This window comes from Cololabis saira, unplaced genomic scaffold (genome assembly GCF_033807715.1).
Source record: "Cololabis saira isolate AMF1-May2022 unplaced genomic scaffold, fColSai1.1 scf032, whole genome shotgun sequence".
Lineage (NCBI taxonomy): Eukaryota > Metazoa > Chordata > Actinopteri > Beloniformes > Belonidae > Cololabis > Cololabis saira.
In genome coordinates, this window is record NW_026906196.1 from 473,859 (window position 1) to 495,000 (window position 21,142).

General features: G+C 44.9%; 44 non-coding genes and 3 pseudogenes across 44 annotated transcripts; all 47 read right to left on the reverse strand.

Annotated features, from left to right (window-relative positions):
- Positions 1 to 5,719: 5,719 nt before the first annotated feature.
- Positions 5,720 to 5,838, reverse strand: LOC133429697 (5S ribosomal RNA). Its single transcript, XR_009774613.1, has one exon. It is a non-coding gene; the product is annotated as a 5S ribosomal RNA (ribosomal RNA).
- Positions 5,839 to 6,396: 558 nt separating this feature from the next.
- LOC133428982 (5S ribosomal RNA) lies at positions 6,397 to 6,515 on the reverse strand. Its single transcript, XR_009773954.1, has one exon. It is a non-coding gene; the product is annotated as a 5S ribosomal RNA (ribosomal RNA).
- A 217-nt stretch (positions 6,516 to 6,732) lies between these two features.
- LOC133429431 (5S ribosomal RNA) lies at positions 6,733 to 6,851 on the reverse strand. Its single transcript, XR_009774359.1, has one exon. It is a non-coding gene; the product is annotated as a 5S ribosomal RNA (ribosomal RNA).
- A 199-nt stretch (positions 6,852 to 7,050) lies between these two features.
- On the reverse strand, positions 7,051 to 7,169 carry LOC133429547 (5S ribosomal RNA). Its single transcript, XR_009774468.1, has one exon. It is a non-coding gene; the product is annotated as a 5S ribosomal RNA (ribosomal RNA).
- A 199-nt stretch (positions 7,170 to 7,368) lies between these two features.
- LOC133429228 (5S ribosomal RNA) lies at positions 7,369 to 7,487 on the reverse strand. The gene has a single exon (XR_009774188.1). It is a non-coding gene; the product is annotated as a 5S ribosomal RNA (ribosomal RNA).
- Positions 7,488 to 7,686: 199 nt separating this feature from the next.
- Positions 7,687 to 7,805, reverse strand: LOC133429252 (5S ribosomal RNA). Its single transcript, XR_009774210.1, has one exon. It is a non-coding gene; the product is annotated as a 5S ribosomal RNA (ribosomal RNA).
- A 217-nt stretch (positions 7,806 to 8,022) lies between these two features.
- LOC133429487 (5S ribosomal RNA) lies at positions 8,023 to 8,141 on the reverse strand. Its single transcript, XR_009774411.1, has one exon. It is a non-coding gene; the product is annotated as a 5S ribosomal RNA (ribosomal RNA).
- Positions 8,142 to 8,339: 198 nt separating this feature from the next.
- On the reverse strand, positions 8,340 to 8,458 carry LOC133429015 (5S ribosomal RNA). Its single transcript, XR_009773985.1, has one exon. It is a non-coding gene; the product is annotated as a 5S ribosomal RNA (ribosomal RNA).
- Positions 8,459 to 8,675: 217 nt separating this feature from the next.
- On the reverse strand, positions 8,676 to 8,794 carry LOC133429495 (5S ribosomal RNA). Its single transcript, XR_009774419.1, has one exon. It is a non-coding gene; the product is annotated as a 5S ribosomal RNA (ribosomal RNA).
- Positions 8,795 to 8,993: 199 nt separating this feature from the next.
- On the reverse strand, positions 8,994 to 9,112 carry LOC133429713 (5S ribosomal RNA). Its single transcript, XR_009774628.1, has one exon. It is a non-coding gene; the product is annotated as a 5S ribosomal RNA (ribosomal RNA).
- A 216-nt stretch (positions 9,113 to 9,328) lies between these two features.
- LOC133429303 (5S ribosomal RNA) lies at positions 9,329 to 9,447 on the reverse strand. The gene has a single exon (XR_009774232.1). It is a non-coding gene; the product is annotated as a 5S ribosomal RNA (ribosomal RNA).
- Positions 9,448 to 9,646: 199 nt separating this feature from the next.
- LOC133429070 (5S ribosomal RNA) lies at positions 9,647 to 9,765 on the reverse strand. The gene has a single exon (XR_009774036.1). It is a non-coding gene; the product is annotated as a 5S ribosomal RNA (ribosomal RNA).
- Positions 9,766 to 9,963: 198 nt separating this feature from the next.
- LOC133429092 (5S ribosomal RNA) lies at positions 9,964 to 10,082 on the reverse strand. The gene has a single exon (XR_009774058.1). It is a non-coding gene; the product is annotated as a 5S ribosomal RNA (ribosomal RNA).
- Positions 10,083 to 10,280: 198 nt separating this feature from the next.
- On the reverse strand, positions 10,281 to 10,399 carry LOC133429474 (5S ribosomal RNA). Its single transcript, XR_009774399.1, has one exon. It is a non-coding gene; the product is annotated as a 5S ribosomal RNA (ribosomal RNA).
- A 190-nt stretch (positions 10,400 to 10,589) lies between these two features.
- On the reverse strand, positions 10,590 to 10,708 carry LOC133429285 (5S ribosomal RNA; annotated as a pseudogene).
- Positions 10,709 to 10,925: 217 nt separating this feature from the next.
- On the reverse strand, positions 10,926 to 11,044 carry LOC133429305 (5S ribosomal RNA). The gene has a single exon (XR_009774234.1). It is a non-coding gene; the product is annotated as a 5S ribosomal RNA (ribosomal RNA).
- A 216-nt stretch (positions 11,045 to 11,260) lies between these two features.
- Positions 11,261 to 11,379, reverse strand: LOC133429306 (5S ribosomal RNA). The gene has a single exon (XR_009774235.1). It is a non-coding gene; the product is annotated as a 5S ribosomal RNA (ribosomal RNA).
- A 199-nt stretch (positions 11,380 to 11,578) lies between these two features.
- Positions 11,579 to 11,697, reverse strand: LOC133429057 (5S ribosomal RNA). The gene has a single exon (XR_009774023.1). It is a non-coding gene; the product is annotated as a 5S ribosomal RNA (ribosomal RNA).
- Positions 11,698 to 11,916: 219 nt separating this feature from the next.
- LOC133429288 (5S ribosomal RNA) lies at positions 11,917 to 12,035 on the reverse strand (annotated as a pseudogene).
- Positions 12,036 to 12,252: 217 nt separating this feature from the next.
- Positions 12,253 to 12,371, reverse strand: LOC133429703 (5S ribosomal RNA). The gene has a single exon (XR_009774619.1). It is a non-coding gene; the product is annotated as a 5S ribosomal RNA (ribosomal RNA).
- Positions 12,372 to 12,570: 199 nt separating this feature from the next.
- Positions 12,571 to 12,689, reverse strand: LOC133429460 (5S ribosomal RNA). Its single transcript, XR_009774386.1, has one exon. It is a non-coding gene; the product is annotated as a 5S ribosomal RNA (ribosomal RNA).
- Positions 12,690 to 12,888: 199 nt separating this feature from the next.
- On the reverse strand, positions 12,889 to 13,007 carry LOC133429051 (5S ribosomal RNA). The gene has a single exon (XR_009774018.1). It is a non-coding gene; the product is annotated as a 5S ribosomal RNA (ribosomal RNA).
- Positions 13,008 to 13,230: 223 nt separating this feature from the next.
- Positions 13,231 to 13,349, reverse strand: LOC133429002 (5S ribosomal RNA). Its single transcript, XR_009773972.1, has one exon. It is a non-coding gene; the product is annotated as a 5S ribosomal RNA (ribosomal RNA).
- Positions 13,350 to 13,566: 217 nt separating this feature from the next.
- LOC133429461 (5S ribosomal RNA) lies at positions 13,567 to 13,685 on the reverse strand. Its single transcript, XR_009774387.1, has one exon. It is a non-coding gene; the product is annotated as a 5S ribosomal RNA (ribosomal RNA).
- A 199-nt stretch (positions 13,686 to 13,884) lies between these two features.
- On the reverse strand, positions 13,885 to 14,003 carry LOC133429760 (5S ribosomal RNA). The gene has a single exon (XR_009774674.1). It is a non-coding gene; the product is annotated as a 5S ribosomal RNA (ribosomal RNA).
- A 217-nt stretch (positions 14,004 to 14,220) lies between these two features.
- LOC133429307 (5S ribosomal RNA) lies at positions 14,221 to 14,339 on the reverse strand. The gene has a single exon (XR_009774236.1). It is a non-coding gene; the product is annotated as a 5S ribosomal RNA (ribosomal RNA).
- A 199-nt stretch (positions 14,340 to 14,538) lies between these two features.
- LOC133429308 (5S ribosomal RNA) lies at positions 14,539 to 14,657 on the reverse strand. The gene has a single exon (XR_009774237.1). It is a non-coding gene; the product is annotated as a 5S ribosomal RNA (ribosomal RNA).
- A 216-nt stretch (positions 14,658 to 14,873) lies between these two features.
- LOC133429309 (5S ribosomal RNA) lies at positions 14,874 to 14,992 on the reverse strand. The gene has a single exon (XR_009774238.1). It is a non-coding gene; the product is annotated as a 5S ribosomal RNA (ribosomal RNA).
- A 199-nt stretch (positions 14,993 to 15,191) lies between these two features.
- On the reverse strand, positions 15,192 to 15,310 carry LOC133429310 (5S ribosomal RNA). The gene has a single exon (XR_009774239.1). It is a non-coding gene; the product is annotated as a 5S ribosomal RNA (ribosomal RNA).
- Positions 15,311 to 15,526: 216 nt separating this feature from the next.
- On the reverse strand, positions 15,527 to 15,645 carry LOC133429030 (5S ribosomal RNA). The gene has a single exon (XR_009773998.1). It is a non-coding gene; the product is annotated as a 5S ribosomal RNA (ribosomal RNA).
- A 217-nt stretch (positions 15,646 to 15,862) lies between these two features.
- LOC133429311 (5S ribosomal RNA) lies at positions 15,863 to 15,981 on the reverse strand. Its single transcript, XR_009774240.1, has one exon. It is a non-coding gene; the product is annotated as a 5S ribosomal RNA (ribosomal RNA).
- A 199-nt stretch (positions 15,982 to 16,180) lies between these two features.
- On the reverse strand, positions 16,181 to 16,299 carry LOC133429156 (5S ribosomal RNA). The gene has a single exon (XR_009774120.1). It is a non-coding gene; the product is annotated as a 5S ribosomal RNA (ribosomal RNA).
- Positions 16,300 to 16,498: 199 nt separating this feature from the next.
- On the reverse strand, positions 16,499 to 16,617 carry LOC133429528 (5S ribosomal RNA). The gene has a single exon (XR_009774451.1). It is a non-coding gene; the product is annotated as a 5S ribosomal RNA (ribosomal RNA).
- Positions 16,618 to 16,816: 199 nt separating this feature from the next.
- Positions 16,817 to 16,935, reverse strand: LOC133429312 (5S ribosomal RNA). Its single transcript, XR_009774241.1, has one exon. It is a non-coding gene; the product is annotated as a 5S ribosomal RNA (ribosomal RNA).
- A 216-nt stretch (positions 16,936 to 17,151) lies between these two features.
- LOC133429050 (5S ribosomal RNA) lies at positions 17,152 to 17,270 on the reverse strand. Its single transcript, XR_009774017.1, has one exon. It is a non-coding gene; the product is annotated as a 5S ribosomal RNA (ribosomal RNA).
- Positions 17,271 to 17,487: 217 nt separating this feature from the next.
- LOC133429313 (5S ribosomal RNA) lies at positions 17,488 to 17,606 on the reverse strand. Its single transcript, XR_009774242.1, has one exon. It is a non-coding gene; the product is annotated as a 5S ribosomal RNA (ribosomal RNA).
- A 199-nt stretch (positions 17,607 to 17,805) lies between these two features.
- Positions 17,806 to 17,924, reverse strand: LOC133429314 (5S ribosomal RNA). Its single transcript, XR_009774243.1, has one exon. It is a non-coding gene; the product is annotated as a 5S ribosomal RNA (ribosomal RNA).
- A 199-nt stretch (positions 17,925 to 18,123) lies between these two features.
- On the reverse strand, positions 18,124 to 18,242 carry LOC133429646 (5S ribosomal RNA). The gene has a single exon (XR_009774564.1). It is a non-coding gene; the product is annotated as a 5S ribosomal RNA (ribosomal RNA).
- Positions 18,243 to 18,441: 199 nt separating this feature from the next.
- On the reverse strand, positions 18,442 to 18,560 carry LOC133429243 (5S ribosomal RNA). The gene has a single exon (XR_009774201.1). It is a non-coding gene; the product is annotated as a 5S ribosomal RNA (ribosomal RNA).
- A 199-nt stretch (positions 18,561 to 18,759) lies between these two features.
- Positions 18,760 to 18,878, reverse strand: LOC133429723 (5S ribosomal RNA). The gene has a single exon (XR_009774638.1). It is a non-coding gene; the product is annotated as a 5S ribosomal RNA (ribosomal RNA).
- Positions 18,879 to 19,072: 194 nt separating this feature from the next.
- Positions 19,073 to 19,191, reverse strand: LOC133429261 (5S ribosomal RNA; annotated as a pseudogene).
- A 199-nt stretch (positions 19,192 to 19,390) lies between these two features.
- On the reverse strand, positions 19,391 to 19,509 carry LOC133429045 (5S ribosomal RNA). The gene has a single exon (XR_009774012.1). It is a non-coding gene; the product is annotated as a 5S ribosomal RNA (ribosomal RNA).
- Positions 19,510 to 19,708: 199 nt separating this feature from the next.
- On the reverse strand, positions 19,709 to 19,827 carry LOC133429316 (5S ribosomal RNA). The gene has a single exon (XR_009774245.1). It is a non-coding gene; the product is annotated as a 5S ribosomal RNA (ribosomal RNA).
- Positions 19,828 to 20,026: 199 nt separating this feature from the next.
- On the reverse strand, positions 20,027 to 20,145 carry LOC133429765 (5S ribosomal RNA). The gene has a single exon (XR_009774678.1). It is a non-coding gene; the product is annotated as a 5S ribosomal RNA (ribosomal RNA).
- A 199-nt stretch (positions 20,146 to 20,344) lies between these two features.
- LOC133429075 (5S ribosomal RNA) lies at positions 20,345 to 20,463 on the reverse strand. The gene has a single exon (XR_009774041.1). It is a non-coding gene; the product is annotated as a 5S ribosomal RNA (ribosomal RNA).
- A 199-nt stretch (positions 20,464 to 20,662) lies between these two features.
- Positions 20,663 to 20,781, reverse strand: LOC133429317 (5S ribosomal RNA). The gene has a single exon (XR_009774246.1). It is a non-coding gene; the product is annotated as a 5S ribosomal RNA (ribosomal RNA).
- Positions 20,782 to 21,004: 223 nt separating this feature from the next.
- On the reverse strand, positions 21,005 to 21,123 carry LOC133429767 (5S ribosomal RNA). Its single transcript, XR_009774680.1, has one exon. It is a non-coding gene; the product is annotated as a 5S ribosomal RNA (ribosomal RNA).
- Between the last annotated feature and the right edge of the window lie 19 nt (positions 21,124 to 21,142).

The window sequence follows — 21,142 nt, forward strand, 5'->3', positions numbered from 1 at the left end:
TATGATCACTGTGCACAATTTTCAAAAGATGAAGTAGCCAATTTTTTTTTTTTTTTTTTTTTTTCTTTTTTTTTTTTATAACACACAATTTCCCAACTACACAGTCCAAAAAGAGCTACCAATTCCACACAATCCTCTTTTCTTTATCAAGGGATAGGAGATTGGCATCCTTCACATACAGTCGTTCAAAATGGTCTACCCCATGTATCAACCTGTATCGAATCTGTTTCTTCACTATGTTTTGAAAAATCGGCCATATTGCAATAACCCTTCGTTCGTAATGTGCCTTGTTTCTTCGTGCCCTTATTGCCCATCGTGCATGGCTCAACATAAATCTGCACAGCATTTCGTTTCTAATTTTACTGTATTGCCAGTTTCCAAATAAAAGAAAAAACTCCCATGAATCCCTTCCGTCCGACACCATTCCCAATTTTTCTATTAGACATTTCTTCAATAACCCAAAAAAGCCAGATAACTCAGGACAAATATCAAACATATGCATCAGCGTTTCCGGCAATAAGCCACAAACATCACAATCTCTGTCTACAGCTTTATCCAGTTGATGTAAAACCACATTAGTGAAAATTTTATTGTGTCTTATTTTGAAATCATTGTCCTCAGCCTCGATGCTGTTACCCTGTACTTTCCATTTCTCCCATATTTTCCACCCCTCTTTCTGTGGAAAGACCTTGCTCCAATACGACAAGGAGGCCGGTGATTTCGTGACGTTCACTAAAAAACGCTCGTAGATTTCCTTGCAGGAGATCAGACTGAAGCTCTTGTTTTCCCCCTCTCGCTTAATTCCCAGCTCTGGGAGTTTGCTCGTCCTATCTCTAGCTGTACCTGTTTCTATCAGCCTTCTCCATTGTTGTGGGATACTTCTCTGAATAGTCTTATAATAATTCTCTATGACCGTGTATGTTGAATTATAATCAACTTCCCTTATACTATCCACCACGGCCTGCGTCGGCAAAAAACCGGGCACAAATTCATACATTATATCTTTCAGCTGTACTAGTCCAGCTCTTATCATTTTGTTATTATACAACATTTTATTTTCTTTCTTTATATATTTATTTAAAAATATCGGCAGTTCTCTTATTAGGCTTATAGAATTCGCCCCATATTCTATATGCTCCAGGAAGCCAGCTTGTGCTTCGAGGACCTCCCTATAAAATAATGGGACTCCCGCTGTCATCGGCCTCTTCGGTTTCATAAGCAGGACAAAATCTCCTATTCCGAGCACTCGATTTAAAAAAAACTGCATAAGACCCTTCCAGCCGTAAGCCGTGTCATCGTACAGATATTTTCTGACCAATTTAATCCTGAAAGCATTTTTCTTACTTTCTATGTCTAGTAATTTTAGCCCTCCCTCTTCATATTTCCCTATTAATGTTTTTCTTGCGATTTTCCCCACCGTTGTCCCCCACAAGAAAACTGTCATAATCTCATTTAGTTTGTTTAGTGCCCATAAGGGTAGATCTATCACCGTGAGTGCATAATATATTTTAGACATTACCAAGCTATTTAATACCACCACCTTCCCATTGAGTTTCAGGTTCCTCATTCGCCAATAGCACAAAATTGCTTCTATCCTTTTAATTATACTAGTCCATGTCATGTCCCTGGCCGTTTCACTGTTTACCCCAATGTATGTACCCAATATTTTGATATGTTCTGCTTGTAATTGTACCGGTAATTCATTTTGCGGCGGCCCCTTCATATTGATGAACATGATTTCTGATTTATCTGGATTTATTTTAGCTCCTGAGGCTCTACCATATCGTTCTACCAAGTTTATTATTCTATGTACACTATTTATGTCTTTAATCAGTAACGTGGTATCATCAGCAAACTGTTGTATAGTGCACATCTCCCCTCCAGGTAATTCTATACCTTTTATTTCTGAATCTTTTTTAATAAGGACACCCAGTGTTTCCACGATTATTGTATACAAAATTGAGGACAGTGGACATCCCTGTCTCACCGACCTTCGAAGCGGAAAAGGATCGGTAACCACCCCGTTACACTTCACACTGCCAGTGGCGTTGGCGTACATTAACCTAATCCACCCGAGAAAACGCGCTCCAAATCCCACCCTCTCCAAAACTTTGAACATAAATTTGTGTTCGACTCTATCAAAGGCTTTGTTGAAGTCCAGTGAGACCAGAATGCCCTCTTTGCTGGTAGTTTTCAAAAATTCTACTGTGTCTCTGACAGTATTCAAAATATCTGAAACTTCCCTTCCCGGCACACTATAAGCCTGAGAGGGCTCTACGATAGTGTGCACGACCTGTTTTATTCTGTTTGCTAGTACTTTCATCAATATTTTGTAATCCGTGTTTAGTAGTGTTATAGGCCTATAATTGGCTAGATTTCGTTTATCCCCTTTCTTATATATGATCGTTATGATCCCTCTTGCCATAGATGCCGGCACGGATTGTGTTAATTCTATTGTTCTGTATAAATTTAACAATATTGGTTTCAATATATCACTGAATTGTTTATAAAAATTCGCTGTTAGTCCATCACTACCTGGACTTTTATTTAGTACTAATTGTTTTATTGCCAAATCAATATCCTCTTCCTCCATCTCCTGGTCGCACATGAGTGTGTCTTCTTCAGCTAACTTCATCTCACATTTTGCCAGGATCTCCTCTGTTATCCCATCATCTGTCCCCTCTGTTTCAAAAAGATGGGTATAATAATTCTGGACTGTCTCTAAGATCTCTACAAAGTCAGCTGTTGTCTCTCCCTTTTCATTCATCACTTCCGCTATGTAGCATTTGTTTTGCCTTCTTTTTTCCAAGTTCAGGAAGAAGCCGGTATTTTTTTCTCCTTCCACCGCATACTGCGCTTTGCTCCTTAATATAGCCCCTTCGCATTTCAACCTCTCCAACTCTTTTAACTCGGTATGCAATCTTATTAACTTATTCCCCTCCGAGCCTTTCTGTCTCTCAACCTTTTCGATTTCTGCTCTTAGCATTCTTTCTTTCTTCTGTTGTCTCGCCCGAAACCTTTTCGCATATTGTATGGATTTCCCTTTTATTTTTGTCTTCAAGTCCTCCCAGCCTTGTATTATATTCTTTTCAAAACCCGGTTGTGAGCTTACGCTCAAAATTAGTTGCCTAATGGCTCTATTATAATTCACATCGTACAAGAGATGTGCATTTAAGTGCCATGTCCCCCCTCCCCTTTTCTCTTCCTGTTCCCCCATTTCTAATGATAGTATGGCGTGATCGCTTAAGTGTATCCATTTATAATCCACATTATTAAATAATCGTATATGCGATGTCTTCGTTAAGCACAAATCAATTCTGGTTCGTTTTAGAACCCCTTGAACCACTTGCGCCCTTGAATATTGCCTCTTATCAGGATTTTTCACTCTCCATACGTCGCACCAGTTGTTAACCATCATAAAGTCATTTAGAACCTTTCTTGAGGCATCTTGTCTCCATACACAACTTTCGTTTATATCCAGATGACACAATTTCACATTAAAATCTCCTATTATAACATCACACTTTTCGGCTATTTTATAAAATTTCCTAAAGAAGGCTGTGCGATCGCCTTCTGTATTCGGTGCATAGACATTTAAAATATTATAATTCACATCCTGAGCTACACAATCTATATTAATCCATCTTCCTTCTCCATCTTTAGCCCTCATCGTGGCCTTAATTCCACTGTCCCTTTTACACAAAATCGCCACTCCCCTTGCAATGTTAGTTCCATGGCTAGAGAAGCATTCCCCATCCCACAGCTTTATCATGTCTCGCTCCGTTACTGCATCCCAATGAGTTTCTTGTAAGCATATTACATCCGCCTTACTTAATCTTATCATGCTTTCGAACTTCGTCTTGTCTCTCAGCCCGTTTGCATTAATGGATGCCACTGTTATTGGCATTAACACCATGATAAGGAGGAGAAACAGACCATCACCGCTGGATATTAGAAGTTTCCTCATTGTGCATACGTTTCTTCTGTGCTCGCCCTTTTCTCGTACCTGATCTTTTCCTCGATATCCCCCTCGCTCCGTTTCCGGTCTCCACGTCCTCCGTCTCAGCAGGATTCTCACCACCCCGCCTGGTGACTCTCTGCTGCGCACAAGGAAGCGACCCCCCGCTGCTTTGTCCTTCACCCCAATCTTGTCCGCCTCGTTCCTCCTCATCTCCACTGCTCCCCTCCTTTGCATCCTCTGCGACATCTCCTCCCTCGTCACTCCCTGCTTCCTCCATCGATTCCTCCACCGCTTCCTCCTCCATGTCCCCCACCAGGCTCTCAACCTCTCCTTCTCCGTCTTCCTCCTCCTCCTCTTCCTCCGCCGCCTCCTTCTTTTCTGCCTCGCTCTCCTCCACCAACTCCTCCGTCTCCTCCTTCTCCTCCTTCTCCTCCTGCTCTCCGCCGGTTCGTTCCGTCATGCGTGCACATTCTCTTGCATAGTGTCCTTGTTTGTTACATTTGTAACACAGGAACTCAGGACATTCCCGCAGAATGTGCCCCTGCTGTAGGCACAGTCTGCACACCCTCATTTGGTTGTTATGGATGATCCTGAAATACTCCGGACCCTCGAGCGTGTCAAATTTCGTGCTATACGGCAGAGCCGCCACCGACTCTGGGAACCTGACTTTCAGGAACCTGGTGCCGTCGAATATGTCCGTGCCAGGCCATTTTCTCTTCTTGATTGGTGAGACCGGCTCTACTCCCCAATGTGCCAGCTTTGTGAAAATCTGCTCATCAGTGATATAAATAGGAAGACTTAAAAATGAGACCACTCTCGTGTCCTTCATTATTTCAGAGGCGATCACTCGCGAATCTCTTATCTTGAAACCATCTAACAGTCTGTTTTTCCCGTGCGGGTTGCCCATTGTTAGTTCCCACTTTCTGTCCGCCTTTACTCGGCAGCCAACGACACGACCGCATGTAACACTCACAGCTTTCAAGAGTTCCATGAGGGAGATGGCATCATCTCCCTCTATCTCCACATTTACTACAAGTTTTTTCTGGTCTTCCGCTTGATCCCAACATTCTTTTGCAGCTCTCGGCTCCGCCACCCTTGCTGCCGTCTCCTCCTCTGCCCCCTTCCACATCGCTCCGCTGTGTTGTCCTCCCGTCCTCCTTTTCTCCACTTTCTCTGCCTCGGGCCCCTCTCCCGCTCTCTTCTCTTTGTCTCCGGCTCCGACCATTGCGCGGGCCATCTTTTGCCTTGGGATCCCCTCCGACTCCATTTTGTCCGTCATAGCTGAGCTCATGTCCAGTCCGTTATCCACCTTCATCACCGAGTAATCCGTTTTAGTTTTTTTATACTCCCTTGGAGTAGCCCCCCTGCAGCAACTGCTGCCGGGGGAGGTGTTGTTGTTCTCCACTTCTCTGAGCCTTTTTCGTTTGTTTTCCAATCTGAACTTTGTCTCTCCTTCATCCACCATGAACCAAACTGCCACGTCACTCTTCCTGCACAAACAGGAAATCAGAGGGCGTGGCCAGGCTGCTATGGCCGTAAGCAGAAGCTGCTGCTTGAAATACCTCTTATATGGAGTTGAAGATAAGTCATATAATATAAGTCATTGATTTGTTGGTGATATTAATTTAGAAGCGCTTATTTGTTGGAGTTAAAGTGCCTTAACCATGTGAAAAACACTTTTGGACGTGAGCTGTCGCTGTTACCACGTTGAAATATGTGTGGGTAGATTAAGCGAGAGCGCTCTCTGCTGGTTGAAAATGCTTACAGCACCTGGTATTCCCAGGCGGTCTCCCATCCAAGTATTAACCAGGCCCGACCCTGCTTAGCTTCCGAGATCAGACGAGATCGGGCGCATCCAGGCTGGTATGGCCGTAAGCAGAAGCTGCAGCTTGAAATACCTCTGATATGGAGTTAAAAGAGGCTTGGACATTAAAATAACTGAACAGTGGACACAGTAGTACATCACAGGAACGGTGATCAGGATGAGTGGACTGGACACGTGTACAAACATACATGCTATCTGGACTGTGAAGGATGAAATTAGACAAATTGCTATGTGGTAAACTATGTATCTTACTGAATTCTGTTGTTGATGTGATCATGAATCTTACATAGAACGGGGCGGGACTTTGATAAGCGTCAGCTTCTCCCGTACCCTTTTCGTCATGTGCTGAGTATGCAATGTATAATGTTCTGGAGATGAAATGTGTCTATATAAACATGCCGAAATAAACGAAAAAATAAAAAAATAAAATAAGATAAGTTATATAATACAAGTCATTGATTTGTTGGTGATAATAATTTAGAAGCGCTTATTTGTTGGAGTTAAAGTGCCTTAACCATGTGCAAAACACTTTAGGACGTGAGCTGTCGCTGTTACCACGTTGAAATATGTGTGGGTAGATTAAGCGAGAGCGCTCTCTGCTGGTTGAAAATGCTTACAGCACCTGGTATTCCCAGGCGGTCTCCCATCCAAGTACTAACCAGGCCCGACCCTGCTTAGCTTCCGAGATCAGACGAGATTGGGCGCATCCAGGCTGGTATGGCCGTAAGCAGAAGCTGCTGCTTGAAATACCTCTTATATGGAGTTGAAGATAAGTAATATAATATAAGTCATTGATTTGTTGGTGATAATAATTTAGAAGCGCTTATTTGTTGGAGTTAAAGTGCCTTAACCATGTGAAAAACACTTTAGGACGTGAGCTGTCGCTGTTACCACGTTGAAATATGTGTGCGTAGATTAAGCGAGAGCGCTCTCTGCTGGTTGAAAATGCTTACAGCACCTGGTATTCCCAGGCGGTCTCCCATCCAAGTACTAACCAGGCCCGACCCTGCTTAGCTTCCGAGATCAGACGAGATCGGGCGCATCCAGGCTGGTATGGCCGTAAGCAGATGCTGCAGCTTGAAATACCTCTTATATGGAGTTGAAGATAAGTCATAGAATATAAGTCATTGATTTGTTGGTTTTATTTGTTGGAGTTAAAGTGCCTTAACCATGTGCAAAACACTTTAGGACGTGAGCTGTCGCTGTTACCACGTTGAAATATGTGTGGGTAGATTAAGCGAGAGCGTTCTCTGCTGGTTGAAAAAGCTTACAGCACCTGGTATTCCCAGGCGGTCTCCCATCCAAGTACTAACCAGGCCCGACCCTGCTTAGCTTCCGAGATCAGACGAGATCAGGCGCATCCAGGCTGGTATGGCCGTAAGCAGAAGCTGCTGCTTGAAATACCTCTTATATGGAGTTGAAGATAAGTCATAGAATATAAGTCATTGATTTGTTGGTTTTATTTGTTGGAGTTAAAGTGCCTTAACCATGTGCAAAACACTTTAGGACGTGAGCTGTCGCTGTTACCACGTTGAAATATGTGTGGCTAAATTAAGCGAGAGCGTTCTCTGCTGGTTGAAAAAGATTACAGCACCTGGTATTCCCAGGCGGTCTCCCACCCAAGTACTAACCAGGCCAGACCCTGCTTAGCTTCCGAGATCAGACGAGATCGGGCGCATCCAGGCTGGTATGGCCGTGAGCAGAAGTTGCAGCTTGAAATACCTCTTATATGGAGTTGAAGATAAGTCATAGAATATAAGTCATTGATTTGTTGGTTTTATTTGTTGGAGTTAAAGTGCCTTAACCATGTGCAAAACACTTTAGGACGAGAGCTGTCGCTGTTACCACGTTGAAATATGTGCGGGTAGATTAAGCGAGAGCCCTCTCTGCTGGTGGAAAAAGCTTACAGCACCTGGTATTCCCAGGCGGTCTCCCATCCAAGTACTAACCAGGCCCGACCCTGCTTAGCTTCCGAGATCAGACGAGTTTGGGCGCATCCAGGCTGGTATGGCCCTATGCAGACGCTGCCGCTTGAAATACCTCTTATATGGAGTTGAAGATAAGTCATATAATATAAGTCATTGATTTGTTGGTGATAATAATTTAGAAGCGCTTATTTGTTGGAGTTAAAGTGCCTTAACCATGTGCAAAACACTTTAGGACGTGAGCTGTCGCTGTTACCACGTTGAAATATGTGTGGCTAGATTAAGCAAGAGCGTTCTCTGCTGGTTGAAAAGGCTTACAGCACCTGGTATTCCCAGGCGGTCTCCCATCCAAGTACTAACCAGGCCCGACCCTGCTTAGCTTCCGAGATCAGACGAGATCGGGCGCATCCAGGCTGGTATGGCCGTAAGCAGAAGCTGCAGCTTGAAATATCTCTTATATGGAGTTGAAGATAAGTCATAGCATATAAGTCATTGATTTGTTGGTTTTATTTGTTGGAGTTAAAGTGCCTTAACCATGTGCAAAACACTTTAGGACGTGAGCTGTCGCTGTTACCACGTTGAAATATGTGTGGGTAGATTAAGCGAGAGCGCTCTCTGCTGGTGAAAAAGCTTACAGCACCTGGTATTCCCAGGCGGTCTCCCATCCAAGTACTAACCAGGCCCGACCCTGCTTAGCTTCCGAGATCAGACGAGTTCGGGCGCATCCAGGCTGGTATGGCCCTAAGCAGAAGCTGCAGCTTGAAATACTTCTTATATGGAGTTGAAGATAAGTCATATAATATAAGTCATTGATTTGTTGGTGATAATAATTTAGAAGCGCTTATTTGTTGGAGTTAAAGTGCCTTAACCATGTGCAAAACACTTTAGGACGTGAGCTGTCGCTGTTACCACGTTGAAATATGTGTGGCTAGATTAAGCGAGAGCGTTCTCTGCTGGTTGAAAAAGCTTACAGCACCTGGTATTCCCAGGCGGTCTCCCATCCAAGTACTAACCAGGCCCAACCCTGCTTAGCTTCCGAGATCAGACGAGATCGGGCGCATCCAGGCTGGTATGGCCGAAAGCAGAAGCTGCAGCTTGAAATACCTCTTATATGGAGTTGAAGATAAGTCATAGAATATAAGTCATTGATCTGTTGGTTTTATTTGTTGGAGTTAAAGTGCCTTAACCATGTGGAAAACACTTTAGGACGTGAGCTGTCGCTGTTACCACGTTGAAATATGTGTGGGTAGATTAAGCGAGAGCGCTCTCTGCTGGTTGAAAAAGCTTACAGCACCTGGTATTCCCAGGCGGTCTCCCATCCAAGTACTAACCAGGCCCGATCCTGCTTAGCTTCCGAGATCAGATGAGATCGGGCGCATCCAGGCTGGTATGGCCGTAAGCTGAAGCTCCTGCTTGAAATACTTCTTATATGGAGTTGAAGATAAGTATATAATACAAGTCATTGATTTGTTGGTGATAATAATTTAGAAGCGCTTATTTGTTGGAGTTAAAGTGCCTTAACCATGTGCAAAACACTTTAGGACGTGAGCTGTCGCTGTTACCACGTTGAAATATGTGTGGGTAGATTAAGCGAGAGCGCTCTCTGCAGGTTGAAAAAGCTTACAGCACCTGGTATTCCCAGGCGGTCTCCCATCCAAGTACTAACCAGGCCCGACCCTGCTTAGCTTCCGAGATCAGACGAGATCGGGCGCATCCAGGCTGGTATGGCCGTAAGCAGAAGCTGCAGCTTGAAATACCTCTTATATGGAGTTGAAGATAAGTCATAGAATATAAGTCATTGATCTGTTGGTTTTATTTGTTGGAGTTAAAGTGCCTTAACCATGTGCAAAACACTTTAGGACGTGAGCTGTCGCTGTTACCACGTTGAAATATGTGTGGGTAGATTAAGCGAGAGCGCTCTCTGCAGGTTGAAAAAGCTTACAGCACCTGGTATTCCCAGGCGGTCTCCCATCCAAGTACTAACCAGGCCCGACCCTGCTTAGCTTCCGAGATTAGACGAGACCGGGCGCATCCAGGCTGGTATGGCCGTAAGCAGAAGCTGCAGCTTGAAATACCTCTTATATGGAGTTGAAGATAAACATAGAATATAAGTCATTGATCTGTTGGTTTTATTTGTTGGAGTTAAAGTGCCTTAACCATGTGCAAAACACTTTAGGACGTGAGCTGTCGCTGTTACCGCGTTGAAATATGTGTGGCTAGATTAAGCGAGAGCGTTCTCTGCTGGTTGAAAAAGCTTACAGCACCTGGTATTCCCAAGCGGTCTCCCATCCAAGTACTAACCAGGCCCGACCCTGCTTAGCTTCCGAGATTAGACGAGACCGGGCGCATCCAGGCTGGTATGGCCGTAAGCAGAAGCTGCAGCTTGAAATACCTCTTATATGGAGTTGAAGATAAACATAGAATATAAGTCATTGATCTGTTGGTTTTATTTGTTGGAGTTAAAGTGCCTTAACCATGTGCAAAACACTTTAGGACGTGAGCTGTCGCTGTTACCGCGTTGAAATATGTGTGGGTAGATTAAGCGAGAGCGTTCTCTGCTGGTTGAAAAAGCTTACAGCACCTGGAATTCCCAGGCGGTCTCCCATCCAAGTACTAACCAGGCCCGACCCTGCTTAGCTTCCGAGATCAGATGAGATCGGGCGCATCCAGGCTGGTATGGCCGTAAGCAGAAGCTGCAGCTTGAAATACCTCTTATATGGAGTTGAAGATAAGTCATAGAATATAAGTCATTGATTTGTTGGTTTTATTTGTTGGAGTAACCATGTGCAAAACACTTTAGGACGTGAGCGGTCGCTGTTACCACGTTGAAATATGTGTGGGTAGATTAAGCGAGAGCGTTCTCTGCTGGTTGAAAAAGCTTTTTCAGCACCTGGTAATCCCAGGCAGTCTCCCATCGAAGTACTAACCAGGCCCGACCCTGCTTAGCTTCCGAGATCAGACGAGATCAGGCGCATCCAGGCTGGTATGGCCGTAAGCAGAAGCTGCAGCTTGAAATACATCTTATATGGAGTTGAAGATAAGTCATAGAATATATGTCATTGATTTGTTGGTGATAATAATTTAGAAGCGCTTATTTGTTGGTGTTAAGGTGCCTTAATTATGTGCAAAACACTTTAGGACGTGAGCTGTCGCTGTTACCACGTTGAAATATGTGTGGGTAGATTAAGCGAGAGCGCTCTCTGCTGGTTGAAAAAGCTTACAGCACCTGGTATTCCCAGGCGGTCTCCCATCCAAGTACTAACCAGGCCCGACCCTGCTTAGCTTCCGAGATCAGACGAGATCGGGCGCATCCAGGCTGGTATGGCCGTAAGCTGAAGCTGCAGCTTGAAATACCTCTTATATGGAGTTGAAGATAAGTCATATAATATAAGTCATGATTTGTTGGTGATAATAATTTAGAAGCGCTTATTTGTTGGAGTTAAAGTGCCTTAACCATGTGCAAAACACTTTAGGACGTGAGCTGTCGCTGTTACCACGTTGAAATATGTGTGGGTAGATTAAGCGAGAGCGTTCTCTGCTGGTTGAAAAAGCTTACAGCACCTGGTATTCCCAGGCGGTCTCCCATCCAAGTACTAACCAGGCCCGACCCTGCTTAGCTTCCGAGATCAGACGAGATCGGGCGCATCCAGGCTGGTATGGCCGTAAGCAGAAGTTGCAGCTTGAAATACCTCTTATATTGAGTTGAAGATAAGTCATAGAATATATGTCATTGATTTGTTGGTTTTATTTGTTGGAGTTAAAGTGCCTTAACCATGTGCAAAACACTTTAGGACGAGAGCTGTCGCTGTTACCACGTTGAAATATGTCCGGGTAGATTAAGCGAGAGTCCTCTCTGCTGGTTGAAAAAGCTTACAGCACCTGGTATTCCCAGGCGGTCTCCCATCCAAGTACTAACCAGGCCCGACCCTGCTTAGCTTCCGAGATCAAACGAGTTCGGGCGCATCCAGGCTGGTATGGCCCTAAGCAGAAGCTGCAGCTTGAAATACCTCTTATATGGAGTTGAAGATAAGTCATATAATATAAGTCATTGATTTGTTGGTGATAATAATTTAATAGCGCTTATTTGTTGGAGTTAAAGTGCCTTAACCATGTGCAAAACACTTTAGGACGTGAGCGGTCGCTGTTACCACGTTGAAATATGTGTGGGTAGATTAAGCGAGAGCGTTCTCTGCTGGTTGAAAAAGCTTTTTCAGCACCTGGTATTCCCAGGCAGTCTCCCATCGAAGTACTAACCAGGCCCGACCCTGCTTAGCTTCCGAGATCAGACGAGTTTGGGCGCATCCAGGCTGGTATGGCCCTAAGCAGAAGCTGCAGCTTGAAATACCTCTTATATGGAGTTGAAGATAAGTCATATAATATAAGTCATTGATTTGTTGGTGATAATAATTTAGAAGCGCTTATTTGTTGGAGTTAAAGTGCCTTAACCATGTGCAAAACACTTTAGGACGTGAGCTGTCGCTGTTACCACGTTGAAATATGTGTGGCTAGATTAAGCGAGAGCGTTCTCTGCTGGTTGAAAAAGCTTACAGCACCTGGTATTCCCAGGCGGTCTCCCATCCAAGTACTAACCAGGCCCTACCCTGCTTAGCTTCCAAGATCAGACGAGATCGGGCGCATCAAGGCTGGTATGGCCGTAAGCAGAAGCTGCAGCTTGAAATACCTCTTATATGGAGTTGAAGATAAGTCATAGCATATAAGTCATTGATTTGTTGGTTTTATTTGTTGGAGTTAAAGTGCCTTAACCATGTGCAAAACACTTTAGGACGGGAGCTGTCGCTGTTACCACGTTGAAATATGTGCGGGTAGATTAAGCGAGAGTCCTCTCTGCTGGATGAAAAAGCTTACAGCACCTGGTATTCCCAGGCGGTCTCCCATCCAAGTACTAACCAGGCCCGACCCTGCTTAGCTTCCGAGATCAGACGAGATCGGGCGCATCCAGGCTGGTATGGCCGTAAACTGAAGTTGCAGCTTGAAATACCTCTTATATGGAGTAGAAGATAAGTCATATAATATAAGTCATTGATTTGTTGGTTTTATTTGTTGGAGTTAAAGTGCCTTAACCATGTGCAAAACACTTTAGGACGTGAGCTGTCGCTGTTACCACGTTGAAATATGTGTGGCTAGATTAAGCGAGACCGTTCTCTGCTGGTTGAAAAAGCTTACAGCACCTGGTATTCCCAGGCGGTCTCCCATCCAAGTACTAACCAGGCCCGACCCTGCTTAGCTTCCGAGATCAGACGACATCGGGCGCATCCAGGCTGGTATGGCCGTAAGCTGAAGCTGAAGCTGCAGCTTGAAATACCTCTTATATGGAGTTGAAGATAAGTCATATAATATAAGTCATTGATTTGTTGGTGATAATAATTTGGAAGCGCTTATTTGTTGGAGTTAAAGTGCCTTAACCATGTGCAAAACACTTTAGGACGTGAGCTGTCGCTCTTACCACGTTGAAATATGTGTGGGTAGATTAAGCGAGAGCGCTCTCTGCTGGTTGAAAAAGCTTACAGCACCTGGTATTCCCAGGCGGTCTCCCCTCCAAGTACTAACCAGGCCCGACCCTGCTTAGCTTCCGAGATCAGACGAGATCGGGCGCATCCAGGCTGGTATGGCCGTTAGCAGAAGCTGCAGCTTGAAATACCTCTTATATGGAGTTGAAGATAAGTCATATAATATAAGTCATTGATTTGTTGGTGATAATAATTTAGAAGCGCTTATTTGTTGGAGTTAAAGTGCCTTAACCATGTGCAAAACACTTTAGGACGTGAGCTGTCGCTGTTACCACGTTGAAATATGTGTGGGTAGATTAAGCGAGAGCGTTCTCTGCTGGTTGAAAAAGCTTACAGCACCTGGTATTCCCAGGCGGTCTCCCATCCAAGTACTAACCAGGCCCGACCCTGCTTAGCTTCCGAGATCAGACGAGATCGGGCGCATCCAGGCTGGTATGGCCATAAGCTGAAGCTGCAGCTTGAAATACCTCTTATATGGAGTTGAAGATAAGTCATAGAATATAAGTCATTGATTTGTTGGTTTTATTTGTTGGAGTTAAAGTGCCTTAACCATGTGCAAAACACTTTTGGACGTGAGCTGTCGCTCTTACCACGTTGAAATATGTGTGGGTAGATTAAGCGAGAGCGCTCTCTGCTGGTTGAAAAAGCTTAAAGCACCTGGTATTCCCAGGCGGTCTCCCATCCAAGTACTAACCAGGCCCGACCCTGCTTAGCTTCCGAGATCAGACGAGATCGGGCGCATCCAGGCTGGTATGGCCGTAAGCTGAAGCTGCAGCTTGAAATACTTCTTATATGGAGTTGAAGATAAGTCATATAATACAAGTCATTGATTTGTTGGTGATAATAATTTAGAAGCGCTTATTTGTTGGAGTTAAAGTGCCTTAACCATGTGCAAAACACTTTAGGGCGTGAGCTGTCGCTGTTACCACGTTGAAATATGTGTGGGTAGATTAAGCGAGAGCGTTCTCTGCTGGTTGAAAAAGCTTACAGCACCTGGTATTCCCAGGCGGTCTCCCATCCAAGTACTAACCAGGCCCGACCCTGCTTAGCTTCCGAGATCAGACGAGATCGGGCGCATCCAGGCTGGTATGGCCGTAAGCAGAAGCTGCAGCTTGAAATACCTCTGATATGGAGTTGAAGATAAGTCATAGAATATAAGTCATTGATTTGTTGGTTTTATTTGTTGGAGTTAAAGTGCCTTAACCATGTGCAAAACACTTTAGGACGTGAGCTGTCGCTCTTACCACGTTGAAATATGTGTGGGTAGATTAAGCGAGAGCGCTCTCTGCTGGTTGAAAAAGCTTACAGCACCTGGTATTCCCAGGCGGTCTCCCATCCAAGTACTAACCAGGCCCGACCCTGCTTAGCTTCCGAGATCAGACGAGATCGGGCGCATCCAGGCTGGTATGGCCGTAAGCTGAAGCTGCAGCTTGAAATACTTCTTATATGGAGTTGAAGATAAGTATATAATACAAGTCATTGATTTGTTGGTGATAATAATTTAGAAGCGCTTATTTGTTGGAGTTAAAGTGCCTTAACCATGTGCTAAACACTTTAGGACGTGAGCTTTCGCTGTTACCACGTTGAAATATATGTGGGTAGATTAAGCGAGAGCGCTCTCTGTTGGTTGAAAAAGCTTACAGCACCTGGTATTCCCAGGCGGTCTCCCATCCAAGTACTAACCAGGCCCGACCCTGCTTAGCTTCCGAGATCAGACGAGATCGGGCGCATCCAGGCTGGTATGGCCGTAAGCAGAAGCTGCAGCTTGAAATACCTCTTGTATGGAGTTGAAGATAAGTCATAGAATATAAGTTATAGATTTGTTGGTTTTATTTGTTGGAGTTAAAGTGCCTTAACCATGTGCAAAACACTTTAGGACGTGAGCTGTCGCTGTTACCACGTTGAAATATGTGTGGGTAGATTAAGCGAGAGCGCTCTCTGCTGGTTGAAAAAGCTTACAGCACCTGGTATTCCCAGGCGGTCTCCCATCCAAGTACTAACCAGGCCCGACCCTGCTTAGCTTCCGAGATCAGACGAGATCGGGCGCATCCAGGCTGGTATGGCCGTAAGCTGAAGCTGCAGCTTGAAATACCTCTTATATGGAGTTGAAGATAAGTATATAATACAAGTCATTGATTTGTTGGTGATAATAATTTAGAAGCGCTTATTTGTTGGAGTTAAACTGCGTTAACCATGTGCAAAACACTTTAGGACGTGAGCTGTCGCTGTTACCACGTTGAAATATGTGTGGGTAGATTAAGCGAGAGCGCTCTCTGTTGGTTGAAAAAGCTTACAGCACCTGGTATTCCCAGGCGGTCTCCCATCCAAGTACTAACCAGGCCCGACCCTGCTTAGCTTCCGAGATCAGACGAGATCGGGCGCATCCAGGCTGGTATGGACGTTAGCAGAAGCTGCAGCTTGAAATACCTCTTATATGGAGTTGAAGATAAGTCATATAATATAAGTCATTGATTTGTTGGTGATAATAATTTAGAAGCGCTTATTTGTTGGAGTTAAAGTGCCTTAACCATGTGCAAAACACTTTAGGACGTGAGCTTTCGCTGTTACCACGTTGAAATATATGTGGGTAGATTAAGCGAGAGCGTTCTCTGCAGGTTGAAAAAGCTTACAGCACCTGGTATTCCCAGGCGGTCTCCCATCCAAGTACTAACCAGGCCCGACCCTGCTTAGCTTCCGAGATCAGACGAGATCGGGCGCATCCAGGCTGGTATGGCCGTAAGCAGAAGCTGCAGCTTGAAATACCTCTTGTATGGAGTTGAAGATAAGTCATAGAATATAAGTTATAGATTTGTTGGTTTTATTTGTTGGAGTTAAAGTGCCTCAACCATGTGCAAAACACTTTAGGACGTGAGCTGTCGCTGTTACCACGTTGAAATATGTGTGGGTAGATTAAGCGAGAGCGCTCTCTGCTGGTTGAAAAAGCTTACAGCACCTGGTATTCCCAGGCGGTCTCCCATCCAAGTAATAACCAGGCCCGACCCTGCTTAGCTTCCGAGATCAGACGAGATTGGGCGCATCCAGGCTGGTATGGCCGTAAGCAGAAGCTGCTGCCTGAAATACCTCTTATATGGAGTTGAAGATAAGTCATAGAATATAAGTCATTGATTTGTTGGTTTTATTTGTTGGAGTTAAAGTGCCTTAACCATGTGCAAAACACTTTAGGACGTGAGCTGTCGCTGTTACCACGTTGAAATATGTGTGGCTAGATTAAGCGAGACCGTTCTCTGCTGGTTGAAAAAGCTTACAGCACCTGGTATTCCCAGGCGGACTCCCATCCAAGTACTAACCAGGCCCGACCCTGCTTAGCTTCCGAGATCAGACGAGATCGGGCGCATCCAGGCTGGTATGGCCGTAAGCAGAAGTTGCAGCTTGAAATACCTCTGATATGGAGTTGAAGATAAGTCATAGAATATAAGTCATTAATTTGTTGGTTTTATTTGTTGGAGTTAAAGCGCCTTAACAATGTGCAAAACACTTTAGGACGTGAGCTGTCGCTCTTACCACGTTGAAATATGTGTGGGTAGATTAAGCGAGAGCGCTCTCTGCTGGTTGAAAAAGCTTACAGCACCTGGTATTCCCAGGCGGTCTCCCATCCAAGTACTAACCAGGCCCGACCCTGCTTAGCTTCCGAGATCAGACGAGATCGGGCGCATCCAGGCTGGTATGGCCGTAAGCTGAAGCTGCAGCTTGAAATACTTCTTATATGGAGTTGAAGATAAGTATATAATACAAGTCATTGATTTGTTGGTGATAATAATTTAGAAGCGCTTATTTGTTGGAGTTAAACTGCGTTAACCATGTGCAAAACACTTTAGGACGTGAGCTGTCGCTGTTACCACGTTGAAATATGTGTGGGTAGATTAAGCGAGAGCGCTCTCTGTTGGTTGAAAAAGCTTACAGCACCTGGTATTCCCAGGCGGTCTCCCATCCAAGTACTAACCATGCCCGACCCTGCTTAGCTTCCGAGATCAGACGAGATCGGGCGCATCCAGGCTGGTATGGCCGTTAGCAGAAGCTGCAGCTTGAAATACCTCTTATATGGAGTTGAAGATAAGTCATATAATATAAGTCATTGATTTGTTGGTGATAATAATTTAGAAGCGCTTATTTGTTGGAGTTAAAGTGCCTTAACCATGTGCAAAACACTTTAGGACGTGAGCTTTCGCTGTTACCACGTTGAAATATATGTGGGTAGATTAAGCGAGAGCGTTCTCTGCAGGTTGAAAAAGCTTACAGCACCTGGTATTCCCAGGCGGTCTCCCATCCAAGTACTAACCAGGCCCGACCCTGCTTAGCTTCCGAGATCAGACGAGATCGGGCGCATCCAGGCTGGTATGGCCGTAAGCAGAAGCTGCAGCTTGAAATACCTCTTGTATGGAGTTGAAGATAAGTCATAGAATATAAGTTATAGATTTGTTGGTTTTATTTGTTGGAGTTAAAGTGCCTCAACCATGTGCAAAACACTTTAGGACGTGAGCTGTCGCTGTTACCACGTTGAAATATGTGTGGGTAGATTAAGCGAGAGCGCTCTCTGCTGGTTGAAAAAGCTTACAGCACCTGGTATTCCCAGGCGGTCTCCCATCCAAGTACTAACCAGGCCCGACCCTGCTTAGCTTCCGAGATCAGACGAGATCGGGCGCATCCAGGCTGGTATGGCCGTAAGCTGATGTTGCAGCTTGAAATACCTCTTATATGGAGTTTAAGATAAGTCATATAATATAAGTCATTGATTTGTTGGTTTTATTTGTTGGAGTTAAAGTGCCTTAACCATGTGCAAAACACTTTAGGACGTGAGCTGTCGCTGTTACCACGTTGAAATATGTGTGGCTAGATTAAGCAAGACCGTTCTCTGCTGGTTGAAAAAGCTTACAGCACCTGGTATTCCCAGGCGGTCTCCCATCCAAGTACTAACCAGGCCCGACCCTGCTTAGCTTCCGAGATCAGACAAGATCGGGCGCATCCAGGCTGGTATGGCCGTAAGCAGAAGTTGCAGCTTGAAATACCTCTGATATGGAGTTGAAGATAAGTCATAGAATATAAGTCATTGATTTGTTGGTTTTATTTGTTGGAGTTAAAGTGCCTTAACCATGTGCAAAACACTTTAGGACATGAGCTGTCGCTGTTACCACGTTGAAATTTGTGTGGGTAGATTAAGCGAGAGCGCTCTCTGCTGGTTGAAAAAGCTTAGAGCACCTGGTATTCCCAGGCGGTCTCCCATCCAAGTACTAACCAGGCCCGACCCTGCTTAGCTTCCAAGATCAGACAAGATCGGGCGCATCCAGGCTGGTATGGCCGTAAGCAGAAGCTGCAGCTTGAAATACCTCTTATATGGAGTTGAACATAAGTCATAGAATATAAGTCATTGATTTGTCGGTTTTATTTGTTGGAGTTAAAGTGCCTTAACCATGTGCAAAACACTTTAGGACGTGAGCTGTCGCTGTTACCACGTTGAAATATGTGTGGCTAGATTAAGCGAGACCGTTCTCTGCTGGTTGAAAAAGCTTACAGCATCTGGTATTCCCAGGCGGTCTCCCATCCAAGTACTAACCAGGCCCGACCCTGCTTAGCTTCCGAGATCAGACGAGATCGGGCGCATCCAGGCTGGTATGGCCGTAAGCAGAAGTTGCAGCTTGAAATACCTCTGATATGGAGTTGAAGATAAGTCATAGAATATAAGTCATTGATTTGTTGGTTTTATTTGTTGGAGTTAAAGTGCCTTAACCATGTGCAAAACACTTTAGGACGTGAGCTGTCGCTCTTACCACGTTGAAATATGTGTGGGTAGATGAGAGCGCTCTCTGCTGGTTGAAAAAGCTTACAGCACCTGGTATTCCCAGGCGGTCTCCCATCCAAGTACTAACCAGGCCCGACCCTGCTTAGCTTCCGAGATCAGACTATATTGGGCGCATCCAGGCTGGTATGGCCGTAAGCAGAAGCTGCTGCTTGAAATACCTCTTATATGGAGTTGAAGATAAGTCATAGAATATAAGTCATTGATTTGTTGGTTTTATTTGTTGGAGTTAAAGTGCCTTAACCATGTGCAAAACACTTTAGGACGTGAGCTTTCGCTGTTACCACGTTGAAATATGTGTGGGTAGATTAAGCGTGAGCGCTCTCTGCTGGTTGAAAAAGCTTACAGCACCTGGTATTCCAAGGCGGTCTCCCATCCAAGTACTAACAAGGCCCGACCCTGCTTAGCTTCCGAGATCAGATGAGATCGGGCGCATCCAGGCTGGTATGGCCGTAAGCAGAAGCTGCAGCTTGAAATACCTCTTATATGGAGTTGAAGATAAGTCATAGAATATAAGTCATTGATTTGTTGGTTTTATTTGTTGGAGTTAAAGTGCCTTAACCATGTGCAAAACAATTTAGGACATGAGCTGTCGCTGTTACCACGTTGAAATATGTGTGGGTAGATTAAGCGAGAGCGCTCTCTGCTGGTTGAAAAAGCTTACAGCACCTGGTATTCCCAGGCGGTCTCCCATCCAAGTACTAACCAGGCCCGACCCTGCTTAGCTTCCGAGATCAGACGAGATCGGGCGCATCCAGGCTGGTATGGCCGTAAGCAGAAGCTGCAGCTTGAAATACCTCTTATATGGAGTTGAAGATAAGTCATAGAATATAAGTCATTGATTTGTTGGTTTTATTTGTTGGAGTTAAAGTGCCTTAACCATGTGCAAAACACTTTAGGACGTGAGCTGTCGCTGTTACCACGTTGAAATATGTGTGGGTAGATTAAGCGTGAGCGCTCTCTGCTGGTTGAAAAAGCTTACAGCACCTGGTATTCCCAGGCGGTCTCCCATCCAAGTACTAACAAGGCCCGACCCTGCTTAGCTTCCGAGATCAGACGAGATCGGGCGCATCCAGGCTGGTATGGCCGTAAGCAGAAGCTGCAGCTTGAAATACCTCTTATATGGAGTTGAAGATAAGTCATAGAATATAAGTCATTGATTTGTTGGTTTTATTTGTTGGAGTTAAAGTGCCTTAACCATGTGCAAAACACTTTAGGACGTGAGCTGTCGCTGTTACCACGTTGAAATATGTGTGGCTAGATTAAGCGAGACCGTTCTCTGCTGGTTGAAAAAGCTTACAGCACCTGGTATTCCCAGGCGGTCTCCCATCCATGTACTAACCAGGCCTGACCCTGCTTAGCTTCCGAGATCAGACGAGATCGGGCGCATCCAGGCTGGTATGGCCGTAAGCAGAAGCTGCAGCTTGAAATACCTCTGATATGGAGTTGAAGATAAGTCATAGAATATAAGTCATTGATTTGTTGGTTTTATTTGTTGGAGTTAAAGTGCCTTAACCATGTGCAAAACACTTTAGGACGTGAGCTGTCGCTGTTACCACGTTGAAATATGTGTGGGTAGATTAAGCGAGAGCGCTCTCTGCTGGTTGAAAAAGCTTACAGCACCTGGTATTCCCAGGCGGTCTCCCATCCAAGTACTAACCAGGCCCGACCCTGCTTAGCTTCCGAGATCAGACGAGATCGGGCGCATCCAGGCTGGTATGGCCGTAAGCTGAAGCTGAAGCTGCAGCTTGAAATACCTCTTATATGGAGTTGAAGATAAGTCATATAATATAAGTCATTGATTTGTTGGTGATAATAATTTAGAAGCACTTATTTGTTGGAGTTAAAGTGCCTTAACCATGTGCAAAACACTTTAGGACGTGAGCTGTCGCTGTTACCACGTTGAAATATGTGTGGGTAGATTAAGCGAGAGCGCTCTCTGCTTGTTGAAAAAGCTTACAGCACCTGGTATTCCCAGGCGGTCTCCCATCCAAGTACTAACAAGGCCCGACCCTGCTTAGCTTCCGAGATCAGACGAGATCGGGCGCATCCAGGCTGGTATGGCCGTAAGCAGAAGCTGCAGCTTGAAAT